Source organism: Miniopterus schreibersii, assembly GCF_964146895.1.
Source record: "Miniopterus schreibersii genome assembly, chromosome: 20".
In the NCBI taxonomy this organism is placed as follows: domain Eukaryota; kingdom Metazoa; phylum Chordata; class Mammalia; order Chiroptera; family Miniopteridae; genus Miniopterus; species Miniopterus schreibersii.
The window spans coordinates 21,157,184-21,171,955 of NC_138122.1; the positions used below are offsets into that span (position 1 = coordinate 21,157,184).

Here is a 14,772-nt window from a genome sequence, read left to right on the forward strand (position 1 = left end):
CCACCTACAAGCCCTGGAGCCTGCCTTCAGCGTCTGCCGAGGGCCGTCACGTTCCCGGGCATCTCTGAGCTGCCAGTTTTCCCACCTGTAAAATGGACCTAACAGCAGCCTGCTCGTGGGTGTGGCGTGAGGAAGCCACGAGGCCGTCCTCCCCACGCTTAGCAGACGGGCGTGTTGTCCTCTCAGTGTTGAGCTCTCAGTCACACCGCGCCCGCCTTGTGCCCGGCCCTGTTCTAAGTGCTCCGCAAACATGAATCTGCTTTCCCCTCGCCAACAGCCCTGAGACCTAAGGAACTAGCACTACCCCCCTTTACTGATGAGGAAAGTGCCATAGGACGTGGCAACTAACAGTGTCTTCTGTCATTTTTATTGACTGTTAATAATGATCCTTATCAACAGGTGCGGTGTCGGGCCTGAAACGTGAGGCCCAGAGAGGACCTGTTCCCTCAGCTCTCGTGGCTGGCGATTGACTTTACAAATCCTCCTTTGACCAGAAGGGTCCTTGAGCTCGGGGTCCCGTCTTTGATCTGCCCCCAACAGGTGGGCAATCTGAGGCCGGCCGTTCCCTCTGCGGGCTCCTGGGTCTCAGCCCTGCCTTCCCCGTGGGGTGGGATGGGGTGGGGTGGGGGTGCTAAGGAATTCAATGAGTCATTGGCTGAGAAATCGTTCTGATGTTAAGCAGCACCTGCATGAGGCAGTTTGCTAAAAATACTAATATGAAGAGTACCAACACTCACCATCCCGTAGTGCCTCTGTGTACCTACCACTCGAGAGCAACTGCAGATATTGCCTCATGAAGCCCTCACAGCAACAAGGGGGTGTTGCCACCGCCCCAGTTTTGCAGGTGAGGAAACAGAGGCACAGGGTTAGGCCCGTGCACAGGGCTATGGGGCGGCAGGGCCTGGGAGGGGATCTAGGTTGTTCCGAATCTCTGATCGGTGCTGAGCTGACTGACCCAGACCCCCACCCTCCTCACCCTCCAGCCAAGAGAGGGAGACTGAGCCCCCTGCCCTGTGCTGCCACATCTGAGTGACTGGGTCCCCACTTGACTAGGGGTGAGATCATCAGGCTAGAAGCTTCAGGCTGACATCACAGCTGGGCACAGAGGCCTCAGCTCTCTCTGTAATTACTGCAGGGGCGAGGCTGGCTGGTTTCAAGCCAGGATGGGGAGGGTGACTGCGTGACCCAGAGGGGAAAGCTGCCTGGCCTGGGACCTGGGTTGGGGCGGGGGGGGGGGGGGGGGGGGCGGGGGGCTCTGTGTGGGTGGGATGGGGTGGGGAAGGCTGGGCCCCATGGATTTGCTGTGGATTTGAGTGGGTGGTGTGTTTATGTTGGGACTGTGTTTATTTATGGGCGACTCTGCAGGTGGAATTGTTTTGAAAGACCCTCCCTCTCCTTCCTCTCCAGGCCTCCCTTCCTCAGCCCCACAGAGCCTGGGGGAGAGTGGGGACACAACCACTTTCTCATTTCGAGGGTGCCTGCAGCATCGGGGCCCTGGGGAGGGAAGAGAGGGTGCGCAGCTAGAAAACACCTGTGCATCGTTAGCATTTATCTGGCACTTCCCCTGGGCCAGGCTCTATTCTAAGCACTTTAAATTTATGTATTTAACTCATCTAACCCTTCCCATGACTCTGCAAGGAAGGGACTGTTGTTATCCCCACTTTACAGATGAGGAAACTGAGGCACAGTGAGATGACGTGACTTCCCCAGTTGAGTGGCAGAGCTGGGATTTGAACCTAGGCCTTTTGGCTCTTGAGTCCTGCTGTACCACCTCCCATTTACTGAGCACTGACTGTACCAGGCCCTGTGCTCAGCACTTTTATTTATGACCTCATTGAATTCTCATAGTTCAGAGAGGTAAAGCCACCTACCCTGGGCTACACAGCGGGGTGAGGATTGGAACCCGAGCCAGTGGGACTTGGGAGCCCACAGTAGCAACCAGAACAGGATTCTATGTCCAGGTCTTGTCCAGGGACCCTTCTATGCGCCTCCTGTCTCGGTCCCCATTGGACACTCGCTGCATTTTGGGGTCAGGCCAGCCTTCTGTTTTGGGAAGCTGAGCAGGGAGGCAGGTGCCCGTCCTGCTGACCCAGCCACCTGGAGAGGAGTCAGCTAACCCATGAGGAAAATGGTCAGTAAACTCCCTGGGCTGTCACCAGGTGAAAATACAGGGCCAGGCCCCGGAGAGGCCAGGGAGGGAGGAGCCTCTGGGCCGGTTCTCTTACGGAAGGAAAGACCTTTGGGAGGGTGTGGGGGATGCTAGACCCCAGGTCCTGGAACAGGGTTCTTTTGGCTGTCATCCTCTTGGAGCCTTCACAGAGGAAGGACCACAATTAACCCTCAAACAGACAACCCAGGGCGAGGGTGACATCACCCTGCATTCCAGAAATTGGGGCCCAGGGAGGAGCAGCCTGAACTCACACAGGTAGGGCCAGGCAGGACAAAGACACGGGTGTGTGGGCTCGAGACCCTGTGCTGCGGCCTCCCACTGCAGTGAGACACCCACGCTCCCTCCCTCGCCGGGCTCCCGCCTTCGCGGGCCCAGCCACAGGGGTCCGGGTCTGGAAGGGCTGGGCGGAGGGCCTCTGAGACCCCCTGAAGGTGCGGTTTTCTGCACGGATTTTTGCCTAATGTTTCATCTACAATCCCAGGGGCTTGGAACGCTCTTTCTGGGCGTGGGGACAAATCCTGGTGGCTCCCCACATTTGCTCAGGCTCTGGGTCTTGGAAGACCCATCTCCGAGTTCCCTCTCTTGGACACCCCCAGAGCCAGTGCATCCTTCCTTTTCTCAGACCCCCCCACAGGTGACACTCGGGGACTTTCCAGCACACTGGCCTCCACGAGGGCAGAATTCTTGGGTGTCCTGTTTGCAGCAGCAGCCCCCACCCCATGCCTAGAAGGGTGCCTGGCGCCTTGCAGAGCTCAGCACGTCCTGGCCGAGTAGATGTCGTATTAACAACCCAGCGTCCGAGTTACCTCGAGCACGCGTGATGGACTCCACACGCAGCAACGCGCCGGAATATTAACTGAAGTCTCCGGAGCGCTTGGGAGGTGCCGGACCCCAAGCCAAATGCTTTCCAAGCGTGTTTTTATTTAATTCACATCAGCCCCCACCTGTGCGGCCGAGGTTCCTGGTGTAACCCTCCCAGGGCCCCTGCTGGCCCACCGCGGACACGGGTGGGAAGAAACCTGTGTTCTTGGAAGTGGGAATTCCCGACTGACTTGGGGCTGAGGCGCAGCCTGGACTATTCTGATTAACTATCTATCTCTGTCCTTTTGTGCTTGTTGGTGTTGCGTCAAAAGGACTTTCTCAGCTGCCATCCTTCTGGGGTTCAGCCATCTGCCTCCCTCTCTGCCAGGAGACGGGCTGGGGAAGGGGCGCCTCTTTCTCACGGTTTGGGACATTTAAGTGCCATCCTGAGGCACTTAGGCAGCCGGTGGCCTGGAGACCTTTGGGGGAGGGACAGCTGGAACATGTGTCATCTTGACTGTCCCCTTCTCTGAGGTCAGCAGAGCTGGTTCAACCAGTTGGTGATGGTGACACCAGGCACCTGCTTTGGAAATAGTTTTTTGATTGTTTGTTTGTTTGTTTTGTTTTGAGGCCTGGGGATGACAGCTTGCTCCTTGTCGGGCAGGTTCAGCCCGAGAGGGTTCTCACAGTTGGTGCTGGGGGGGAGGAGGGGCGGGGGAGCTGGGAGGTTGTATGGAGATGGCCAAGGGGAGATATACACAGACAAGGTGGTCCGTTTTGGGGGCTGTGTTCATTTCACCCTGAATATAAGATTAGCTTTAGCTGTGAATCACAGAGGGTCAAAATAACAGTGGCTGAAACGAGAGAAGTTTCTTTCTCACTCATGGTCAAGTCCAGAGACACGCTGTCTGGTGCCGACGTGGGGCACCTGCTCCGCAAAGTCTAGAGACAGAGACCCTCCCGTCTCTCTGACTGTTTGGTCTGTATGGGGTCCATTCCCAAAGCTGCCTCGTGGACCAGAGAGCCGCTCGAGTTCCAGCCATCACATCCACATTCCACCCAGCAAGAAGGAAAGAAAAAGAAAGAAAGAAAGAAAGAAAGAAAGAAAGAAAGAAAGAAAGAAAGAAAGAAAGAAAGAAAGAGAGCAAGCACACTAAAAAAAATCAATAGAAATTTCTGAAAGCTACTACACAGAATTTCTGCCTGTATCTCATTGGCCAGTGTTAGTCACATGGCCACACCTCGTTGCAAGGGAGGCTGGGAAATGTAGTCTTTACTCTGGGTGGCTATGAACCCAGTTAAAAACCTAGGGGTTTGATAACTATGGATGAAAGGGCGATGGCTACTGGGAGGCAGTGAAACTGCCGTGTCCTGAGAGTCAAGACGTTTTGCAGAGGATTCCAAGTTGGGTTCCTTTGGGAAGCTGGTGGGAAATATGTACTTTCCTGCACCAAAAGGCTGATATTTTTATGCATAAAAACTTAGTGGGAGGTCATGGATTCCCTTAGGTTAAGATTACTTCACCCAGAAATAGGGTTCGAGGTGAGAGAAACTGGGGAAAAAACTGTGTGTGGGGTCGGGGTGGGGGCTTCGTGAGCAAACATGAGTATATTTGATGTGGTTGGTGTTGTTTATTTTGGTTTTAGATTCAAGAGTAGATTGCGAAAGGGACCATTGTTACACCTTGAGAAGTCATTTGACAAATTCCATTGGCGATGGGGGAAAACAAAGAAGAGCTGCCCTGCGATTGGCCCACAGGTTAGTCACCGCTCTAGAGAGGTGTAGAGCCGGGACTCCGAGGGTGTGGAAACGCCTGAACCCACCCTTCCCGCTAGGGAACTGGCGTCAGAGCTAGTCTGGTGGAAAGTGTTGACGAATGTTGGGGTGGGGCTACATGTGCGGAGCCCCCCCAGTTCTTAGAAGACTCTGGATTCTTCTGAGTGGAGGAGGTACTTCTGGAGGGCACAGCTGGGAGGGACTCTCTTGAGAATTTGGTGTTTGACCTTTTGCTCAGATGACCTGGACCCTCCCAAAAGCTTGTCACGAGCTCACTTGGGCAACAGAGACACCCCCCCCCCCACCCCTATTTGTTTTTAGTATCAGTAACGATGATAATAACTGAGTCAGGCACTGGGCCAAGTGCTTCGGCTCTACTAATTTTCATGGCACCCTCATTATGAAAGATGAAGAACCCAAAGCTCAGAGAGGTTAAGCCACTTACACAAAGATACACAGCTAGGAAGTAGCAGAGTCAGGCTCAAACCCAGGTTTTTCTGACTCCCATTTATTTAAAAAACCATGTTATTCCCATAATTTCAGGATATAAGCCTCAGAGCTTCCCACGGTGCTGGACTGGCAGCAGGTGCTCACAGCTGTCTGTCTTAGCTGCCTTCTCTCACTCCCGGGGGGGGGACACACCGCCCCCGGAGGGAAGATCGTGAGAGATCCTTAGACTCCCTGTGTGGGACATGTCACTGTTTTGCCAGAGGCCTCGTAGCCACCCCCTTTACCCCCCACATAAGGTAAAACCTAACCACTCAAAAACCCATGGGACCTGGAAGGGAGCCCAGCAGACAGATTCAGTCATCTGAAGGCTGCTGGGCAGGGGTGGCACTCACGCCCTGCTGGGCATGCAGGGCTCAGGAGAGACAGGCAGAGGAGGCTCGGTCGTCTTGGAGATGGGCAGGAAACAAACACACTGGTTACACATGGTAATGAGCGCTACGGACGGAATGCGTGGGACGGTGGGAGAAGAAGGCCTGACTTTAGGCAAATGGGGGCCGTCCCTCTGGTCCTGTACACTCACAGTCGCCCCTCCCTGGGGTCCCTTCTAGTCCCTCCTCTTTCCTGAGCCCCCTTCCCTGGCCTGAGCCACTCTCCTCACTTCCCAAGCGTGAGCCTAGACGTCCGTTCGTCTGCGATGCTGTCCTTGAACCTCCGAGGCTGTCTTAGGTGTCCCTTTGGCCTCACCTCCATCCTAGCATCCAGCTATGCCGCTGGCTGTGTGACCAGCCTGTCTGAGCCTCAGTTTCTGCATCTGTAGAATAGGCATAAAAATAGGACCTGCCTCATAAGGGTGTTGTGAGGATGGAATAATGTAGTTTATGTTAATATATGCGAAGCCCTTGGAACCAAGTGCAGCGCAGAGCAAGCCCTGCATTGTGTTGGGTGCTGTTGTTACTGGTGTTATCATCACCATGACGACAGCTGGTAGCCCTTCGTAGGACAGCAGACCTGGACAGCAGATGACATTTTAGATGCCATCGAATTCAGTAGTTCTCAATCCTGGCTTCATATTACTAGGACCTTTAAAAACACCCCTAGCAATTCTTTCTCTTTGGGTGGGGTGGGATCCAGGCATGGGTGGCTTTGGTTCTAACGTATATCCAGGGTTGAGAACCGCTGGCCTAAGAACTTTTTTTTTTTTAATATATCTTTATTGATTTCAGAGAGAGGAAGGGAGAGTGTGAGAGAGAGAGAAACATCAATGATGAGTCATTGATCAGCTGCCTCCTGCACCCCCCACACTGGGGATCGAGGCCACAACCCAGGACCAGGAATCAAACCGTGATCTCCTGGATCCTAGGTCGGTGCTCAACTGCTGAGCCACACCGGGCCGGGCCTGAAGAACCTCGTTTAACAGGCAGCGGAACCGGGTCCCAGAGAGGGCTGGGTTTGCTTAGGTCACAAAGCAAGCGGGGGCGGGAGTCTGGGCCCCGCCTCCCTGGAAGTTTTGCTCTCTCCCCACCCCCCTTGTCCCATTGCCTTCACCCGGGAAGGGCTGTGTGCTCCCCCGGGGCTGCGGAAGGGGAGGTGCTGGCTGCAGGCTGCCTCTGCTCCAGGGGCAGCTCGCTGCCCGCCTGGCTGAGGGAGCGACATCTCCGGGACCTGGTCCCCCTTCCTGGCAGCCGGGACCCTGGAGGCTGGGCGGCGGGGGGCACCTGTTGCGAGCAGTCACTGGAGGGCCGGGCACATGGATTCCTGTAACTGGGAGCCAGGGCAGGAAATAGAAGCGTGAAGTCCTCCGAGAGTCAGGGAGGGGTGGCTGGCGTCACAGGGACAACCTCCTGGCAGCCACGGGGTTTTCTGGTAAAAGGTGTTGGGGGCGCTTTTGGAGGACTGGCTCCCAGTGGATGGACTCACACCCTCAGGGGGAGAGCGCCGCAGCAGGACCGGCCTGGAGCCCGTGGACCTGGGTTCAAATATCCGCTAGCTGTGTGGTCTTCCGTGAGCCTCAACATTCTGCTCCGTCAAATGGGACTAAATGAGGCTATGAAAATGAAATAAGTTAATGTATGAAAAGGATTTGCTTGGCACATGCTAATTGATCCATAAAAGGTGGTGGTTGTTACTGTGTTATTACTGTTCTCAGAAGAGGACATGGTTGTTGGCTTACCCCTATTGGGAAGAAAGAAATCAGCGTGTGTGTGTGTGTGTGTGTGTGTGTGTGTGTGTGTGTGTGTGTGAGAGAGACAGTGGGGGATAGCACTGGATTTATCCCAGGGAGGGTTTCCCATCCCAGTCATTCCCAGGAGATACTTCCAGAGGGGCAGGATGCAAGGAGAAGGGGGGGGGAGGGTGGCAGTGAGACCTGTTTTATTTGCTCTTTTCCCCCCAACTCATAACCCACTCCCAGGTATGGACAAGACCGTGCAATACACAAGGGGTTAAAATCACCTCCCCATAGCCCCGGGGCTGGGGCTGGGGGTGAGGGTGGGCCCAGGAACATCCTCCTGTCTCGCCCCTGAGATGATATATATTATCTGTGTGTGTGTGTATAATATTTTTGACCCACATAGTGTTTGGGAAAAAAATGAGTTACAAACATTTTAAAAGTCAGGGTATTTTTATCTAAAAACTCCGGTTTTCTTGAGAAAGGGGGAGGTTTCTCCATGGCAGTGGGAACTGGGCTCCCCAGTTCCCCACAGTAACCCGGTTCACTTCCCTCACCTGCCTACCTCCTGCCCCCTGCGGGTGTTTTGAACCCCTGCTCTCAGGGCAACAGCTTTTCAGCTGGACACTGAGAACATCTCCGGAAGCCTCCACAGGGCCTTGCAGGGGCCCCTGTTCCTAGTTGGCCACTTTGGGCCGTGTTCATGACCCTGCTTCCATGCATCAGTCTCGGTGTAGGCGACAGTGGCCATGCCCCCTAAATTTCACTGAGTGCGTTCTGCGCCCCATTTTTTTTTTTTTTCCAGAGCCGCCATTCCAGTTAGTTCCCACCAAAGCTCAGGGAGGGAACTGCTGCTGTCCCCATGTACAGATGAGCAACCAAGTCCCAACAGGGTGTCATCCCTGCTCAGTGCCACCCAACTGTTGACATTAGGCTCTAGATTTAGATCTGGTCTTTGGACCCCCAAATCTGTACCTTACACTGCATTTTCTCTTGACCCTCCAGGCCTTGGAGAAAGTTCTACCGAAGAGAACTGGCTACTCATTGCATGAACTGAGGTGCCATGGAGCAGAGCTGCGGGAAGCACAGGGTCTGGCGTCTGGTGGCCTGGATCCTGGCATCGACCACGAGGCCTTGGGCAGGTGACTTTGCTTTTCTGGGCCCCGGTTTCCTTCTTTGTAGGAGGAGACCCTAATACCCGCCTCACAGGGTTGTGGTGAAGACGAACATAATGCTTGCAGATGCCTCGGAGAAGGCTCCCGGGGCACTCCACGGACATTATGAATACACAGGGAGTCTCCCCAAAATGTACATGCGCTTTAACAGCTGATAACTCGCTTATTTTCACTCCTTTTCAGGTTTGACTGATTTGAAATACTGGGTGAAGCCAGACTAAGCTTTGAACAAAGAAAGTTTATCCTAAAGTGTCACTAGACTTTCTTATGGGGGACACATAAAAGATAAAGCTTACTGTACAAAACCGGCACCAGCTACGAATTGAGGGCCCACAGATACCGAACGACGTGACTCTTGGTGTCTGCGATTCCGCTGCTTCGCGTTATCAGCAGGGCCTGGACCGGAACAGTCATCAGTTTGAAAACAGGCGTTGACCAAAAAATTATTCATTTCTATAGTCTTTGAAAGTTTGAAAATGGGCTGTATGTTAATAAACGCCGACTTTATAATCAAAGTGTGTATACATTTTGGGGGGACACCCTGTATGTGAAACAAAAACACCTACAGGTTTGTTCTGAAGGTTAAAGAAATGAGCAAGGTGACGACGTGTGGCACCCAGCGGAGGTGGTGTCTCCTGCCACCGCCCCCCCTCTGCCTCCCCGCATTATACAGAGGACGCTGGGCCGGTAGAGAACACCATACCATGGGACCTTTTTATTAGGACAGACACGTGTTTCGTACAGGCTGGAAAATCAGAAACCCTGGGAAACTTATGCTCAGCTGAGCACACCAGGAATCAAACAAGTGTGGCCGCTGCGTCCCTGGGTAGGCGACAGGGTCCCAGGATGCTGGGGGACACAGGAGCTCCTCCCTCCAAAGTGGGTGTTCCGGGCAGAGGCTGGCTGCTCAGGCTGAGCTGGGCTGGTGGTGGGTCCCCTGGTCGGGGGTTTTCCAGACGGGCCTCCCAGCCCCCCACGTGGAGAAATGGCCTTGGGGCTCGCCAAGGCTCCTGGGCCTACGTGGTAGATTCTTCTAATCCTTGGCCACTGACTGCTCGAGGAAACAGCTGAGAACTGGGAGAGAAACGGCACAGCACAAACAGAGTCCTCGTAGCATAGGCCTCGTAGCATAGTGCGAGAAAGCACTCCCGAGAGTGGGGCGAGGGCTCAGACAGGCCTGAGCCCAGGGGACCTTGCGCATGTCAGTTTCCCCTTCCCGGGCCTCAGTGTTCTCATCTGAGAAATGGCAATATGACCTGTATCACCAGTTTGTTTGAGCAACTGTACAAAATATGGCCTGACACAATAAACAGTGGCACAGCAAAGTCATTCTGGTCTTTTCTTTTATGACCCTGGATGGCTGGGTTTGGAGAGAAGTTCAAGCTAAATATTGAGGGCTTTAATCCAGGTCACAGAGTTATCAAGGTGGCAGCACCAGGATGTCCCCCTTAGATGTCTGCAGGACTCAGCTACTGTGACCTCCCCCTGCAAATATAGTCCATTTTATTTCCTGTGTTTTATTTCCTGCCTTGGGAGACACCCTTCAACCTAGAGACACCAGGGACTCTGAATCTGACAGTTTGGAGCTGGGGCATCAGGGTTAGAACCCCCTCTCGCCACCCTGCCAAGAACACTTAGGCTGACCCCCATTCTACAGATGGTAAGACTGAGGCCCGAGATCCACTCCATTCGATCCAGACAGACACACACAGGCACGAGACCCACAAAGGAATGCTGTCCCAGTCTCTTTGGCTTGGCTCGTTAAAAGATGAGGCATAGCTTTTTTCGGCCAGAGAAGAGGGATTACAATCTTCTTTCTCTCTCACTTTTTTTTTTCCCCCAAGGAGTTGTGACTTTTTAATAGAAGTTGGTTCGTGTGCAGGCATTTTATTCCTCAATTAATTTCCATCTAAATGAGGTTTTCCCGGAGTTAACCAGTGTTTCAGTTCCATTTGAGCTTAATTTGTATGACTGAAGCCTCCGTTTCTGCCAATTCCAATTTGCTCGGTGATTCTAACTCTCATTACCTGGGCAATCACGCTCCCGCTGCAGACGGCCACACCAGGAGCCGGGAGATGGGCCGATTTCCAATCGCAATTCAGGGGAAAGGGGGGTCCCTCTCCTCTCCCAGGACCACTCAATAAATAGGAAATAAATTATTAAATAAGCCATGTTCTGGTGGGGGATCCCCATCCGTGGTATTTACAATGCAAAACAACCACCACTAAAACAAAAACAAAAACAACCCTTGAAAAATAAAAACAAACAAACAAACAAAAAACAGCCACAGACGGGAGGTGACAACTCCAGCAGTCTCATTTCCACTGGTGCGGACTTTAACAAAGCGCGGCTTGATGACTGCTTAGCATCGTTCCTCAGCTCGACTCCGTTGGCCCGTGCGGGAGGGGGCCAAGGTGTTTTAAGGAATCCTGTGGGTTTTTAATTTTTTATATGAAATTTTATATTCAGCTGGACAAAAAAGCAGGATACATGCACGCGAGACTACTTTGGATACTCGGGGGAAAAGAGCCCAGCAGAGAACATTTCCAAGAGAAATGTCCCAGGCTCTTTTCCGTTTTTTCTAAGTCTCGGTGAACTCGCTCTGTCTTTGAAGAATTGCCCAGGTCTCGGGCGAACATGTGTGATTGTATCTCAAAACCGCCTCCACTTCTCAAAGGTGGAAACTTTGGCCCAGAGACCAGGCGCGATTCGCCCAGGCGCACCCGATCCGTGAGCACCTGCGGCGGGAAGGGAAGGGGAGGGAAGGGGCTGTGCGCTCGACCTCAAGCCACGTCCCCTTCCCTCTTCCCCTTCGGGCTTTTAGGTGAAGTTCTCATCGAGAGCAGGTTGCAGACCATCTGTCTCCTTCCCCGGAAGCAGAAAGTAACGAGGGTAGGCAGAGAAATAGCGATGCCAGGGATTGGGGGCTCTGGTCCAGCAAGGTTACCAGTGCCCCAACAAGAGTCTTATTTTTGGAGAAAATAAGAAAATGTGAAGGAAATTAGAGAAACACACCAAGTGAGAGAGAGGGACAAAGGTTTCCCCCAGGAGGCATTTAAGCAGCCTGCCTGCAAACCTTCCCCAGGCCAGAGGGGATTCCCTTGCTTGGGCTAAGGCAGGGTGAAGTCACATTGCCAGGGAAACAGCCAGGGCTGTTGCAGAAGTCTCACCAAACCCAAAGCTGGGCCAGGCAAGCCGGCCATTTCAAGGCAAGGGGTAGCGGCTTTGGAAAGGACAGGAGCCGTCTCCAGCCACCAACCACCGCTAGTGGGTCAGAGAAGCCTCTGGTCCTGGTTCCCAAGGATGGGTTCTGAAATGACCTTCTTTGGGGGAACCTCTAGTTGCCCCCTTTACACCCCCCACTAATTTCAGAAATAGCTTTGTTCTCTCTCTCCTGATAGAACAGCAGCAGATCCCAGAAAAAAGACTTTTGCTTTGGGTTTGTGTGTCTCTCCCAGGATGACTGATACCTGGTCACAAGGCAGCCTGTGGACCCACTGCAGAGAACAGAGCAGCATCTCAGGGGGTGGGGAGAAACGAGCCCCAGGGGTCAGAAGCCTGAGTAACGTACAGGAAACCAGCCAGGCATGCCCGGAAATGCTGACCCATCCTACCCACAAATACACGAAAATACCGAAAATACGCCCTGGAGTAGGGGTGGGATTGAGACATGCGTCTTCCCTGCTCTGTCACAACTCCGGCCTCACACGGTCTGAGCGCCTCGCTGACTCCAACTGCCATCCCAGTGTTGGACCCCGGGTCATCTGCAACCGCTGTGGCCACTCAGACACAGGCAGCTACTTGAGTAAGTGCTAACGGAAGCCTCAGCAGTCCATCTCCCATTGGGCCCAAAGGACTTTCACGATAACTTCAGGCTCCAACCCCCACGTAAGCTGTGACTCCACTGTGTCATCAATTCAGCTCCTAAGCTCCTAAGCTTCTTGGCCATTTTAATGTTTCTGATACCTAGTGAGGCAGCTGGTGGGCAGGGGGCTGAAGCACAGGCCTGAACCTCACTGACCCTGGGCTGAGGAATGAACCTGGGGGCTTGAAGTGCACTGGGGCCACCTCCAGGATGTCCTGGGGCTTAGAGCTCGGTGGCTCTCACCTTCAGGGCAAAGGCCAACAGCACCACCCACATCCCATCTCTCAAATCCCATCCATAGAGACGCGAGGGGAAAAAGGGAGATGCACAGAAATAACCTAGAAGACCCTCCCTCCGTCTTCCCCAAACACACATACAAACACACACAAGCACACACACAGCCTCTCCATATAAATAAATAAATAGCTGAATACTGCTAATGGTGACCCAGAGAGAGATCTCATCACATAAATAAATAAATAAACATAAATACGTAAAATAAATAAGCAGTTTGCTAGCAGCCGCAGGCAGAATGGTGCCCTAGGGCCGCCTGAATGAAGGCAGTCTGAACCGGAGGCTCCTGGGCCTCTCGCTTCTGTCCTAAGGAGGTTCCGTGGCTCCGGGAAGCCTTAGTCTCCACGGAGGGAGAAGAGTCCAGCCGGGGCACCTGGCCGGGAAGAGGGTTATTTACATTTGCTGTACAAGCCCTCCCCGGGGCACCTGCCCCTGTCCCAGGCACCTGCCATCCGGCCTTCCGTGGTGACAGCATTGGCATCCGTGTCTTGGCGGGCGGGGTCCAGGTCTGGGCCAGAGGGCGTCATGGGGAGGCCAGGTCCTGGACAACCTCGCTCCGCTCTCCTGGTGGAGGAAGGACTTTTGGGGGTGGTTCCAGGGCAGTTTCTGGCCCCACAGGCAGATGTGATGGGAACGATTAGGGAGGGGAGGGTCGCTGCTTCCAGAAAAAATGATTTTTCCCCCCCAAATGTTTTCCCTGCGGTGTGAGGGATAAAGAATGTTTGATCCCTGCTTCCCCAAAGCCCCAGTATCCAGAGCTGGGACCTGTCCCCTCTCACTCTCTCCATGTCCTGTCCCACTGCTGTTGCCACCACAAACTTGAAACTCACCCACGAGGCTCCAGAAAGCCAGTCAGCTGGTGAGGGGGATGCCCAGGAGTTATTTTAAGGATCGTCTCTCTCACACCCCTGTTCTCAGTGCCTTCTGTGGATGGAGCAGCTGCTGGTGTTTGTGTTAGAGATCAACTTACCCCCACGGCCCAGCCCTGGGCAGGGGGAGGTGGGCTGAGGGCAGCAATGAGGTGGGGCTTCCCCGAGCTGACAAGGAACTTCAGAAGCCAGTGGGAGCCCAAGCCATGGGGCATCCGACACCCCCAGACTCTCTGGATTTGAGTCCTTTCCCCCAAACCTGAGCGGCTATGCCCCATCCTGGCAAAATTCCTGAGAGGCAAAGGGGGTGACTTAGGCTGAGGGTAGGTGCTCAGCCGCACTGGGTAGGATCCAGGGTGTGGCAGCCTGGGTGGTGGGGAGGGGGCAGGCAGGCGCCAACCAGAGGGTAAGGCCAGACGGGCTGGCGCTGGGGACTGGCAGCTGGCCATGGCACCGGGGAATGTTCAGCAGATGGTCCCGTGGAATTAAGTTGGTGCCAGCTAGCGGGGCTGAGACAGATTTGGGAAGTGGGGCTGTGGACCATGCTGTCCCGACTGTCCACGGTGTCCTTTCTCAGTGAGGTTGCAGGGTCCCTGTGAACAGCCAAGAGGCATTTCGGGTAAGCCACGTGGTGGCCTCTCCATTGCTAGAACCTACTGGGCTCCTTTTCCTGACCATGCTGGGGTCCGGGGAGCAGCGGACTGACCCTCTTCCTCTGTGTTTCTACATTCATGGTCAGAGGACCCTACTGCCAACGGAAATGTCCTTGTCCCCTGCTCATATATGTCCCCTCTTGTAGGACTCAAAAGCCTTCTAGCCTTTGCCGTGGCCTGTTTGGAGGTGAAAGGCCTGAGCCCCCTCCTGGAGCTGAACTGTCCTTGGCCTCGTCTCCCCTACCCCCCACCCCCACGCGGGGTCCACAGGTGCAGCCAGGAGGCTGAGTGCGCAGGGGGCAGGTGCGATGAGTTAGCCCTGGCCTTCCCGAGGCCTCCCGGGAACCATCTCTGCGTTTTCCTGGCCAGGCCCCATTGCTTCTTAAAAAACACTTGAAGGTTTTTGTGCCAACAGAGGGTGGTTCTCTCCATAGGCCCAGGCCTGAGTTGAGCCCCAGGGTGGTGCTGGTGGAGGCTCCCAGCAGCTCATTAACATAGGAGCCGAGGCCCCCATGCCCCCTTTTGGCTCTCCCCAGGAGAGCCCCCAATGTC

The 14,772-nt window shown here is 54.2% G+C and overlaps 1 long non-coding RNA gene across 5 annotated transcripts in view; it reads left to right on the plus strand.

Moving 5' to 3' along the window:
• Positions 1-14,218, plus strand: part of LOC308549877 — a 216,587-nt gene extending 202,369 nt beyond the window's left edge. For 3 of the 5 annotated variants that reach the window (XR_013997804.1, XR_013997805.1, XR_013997807.1), the window contains 3 exons: positions 4,618-4,729; positions 8,370-8,506; positions 8,723-14,218. This is a non-coding gene — a long non-coding RNA (uncharacterized lncRNA). Of the gene's footprint in view, positions 1-399; positions 541-743; positions 845-4,617; positions 4,730-8,369; positions 8,507-8,722 lie in introns of those variants that run through there. The other 2 variants (XR_013997806.1, XR_013997808.1) reach the window with 2 other exon arrangements.
• The last annotated feature ends 554 nt before the right edge of the window (positions 14,219-14,772 follow it).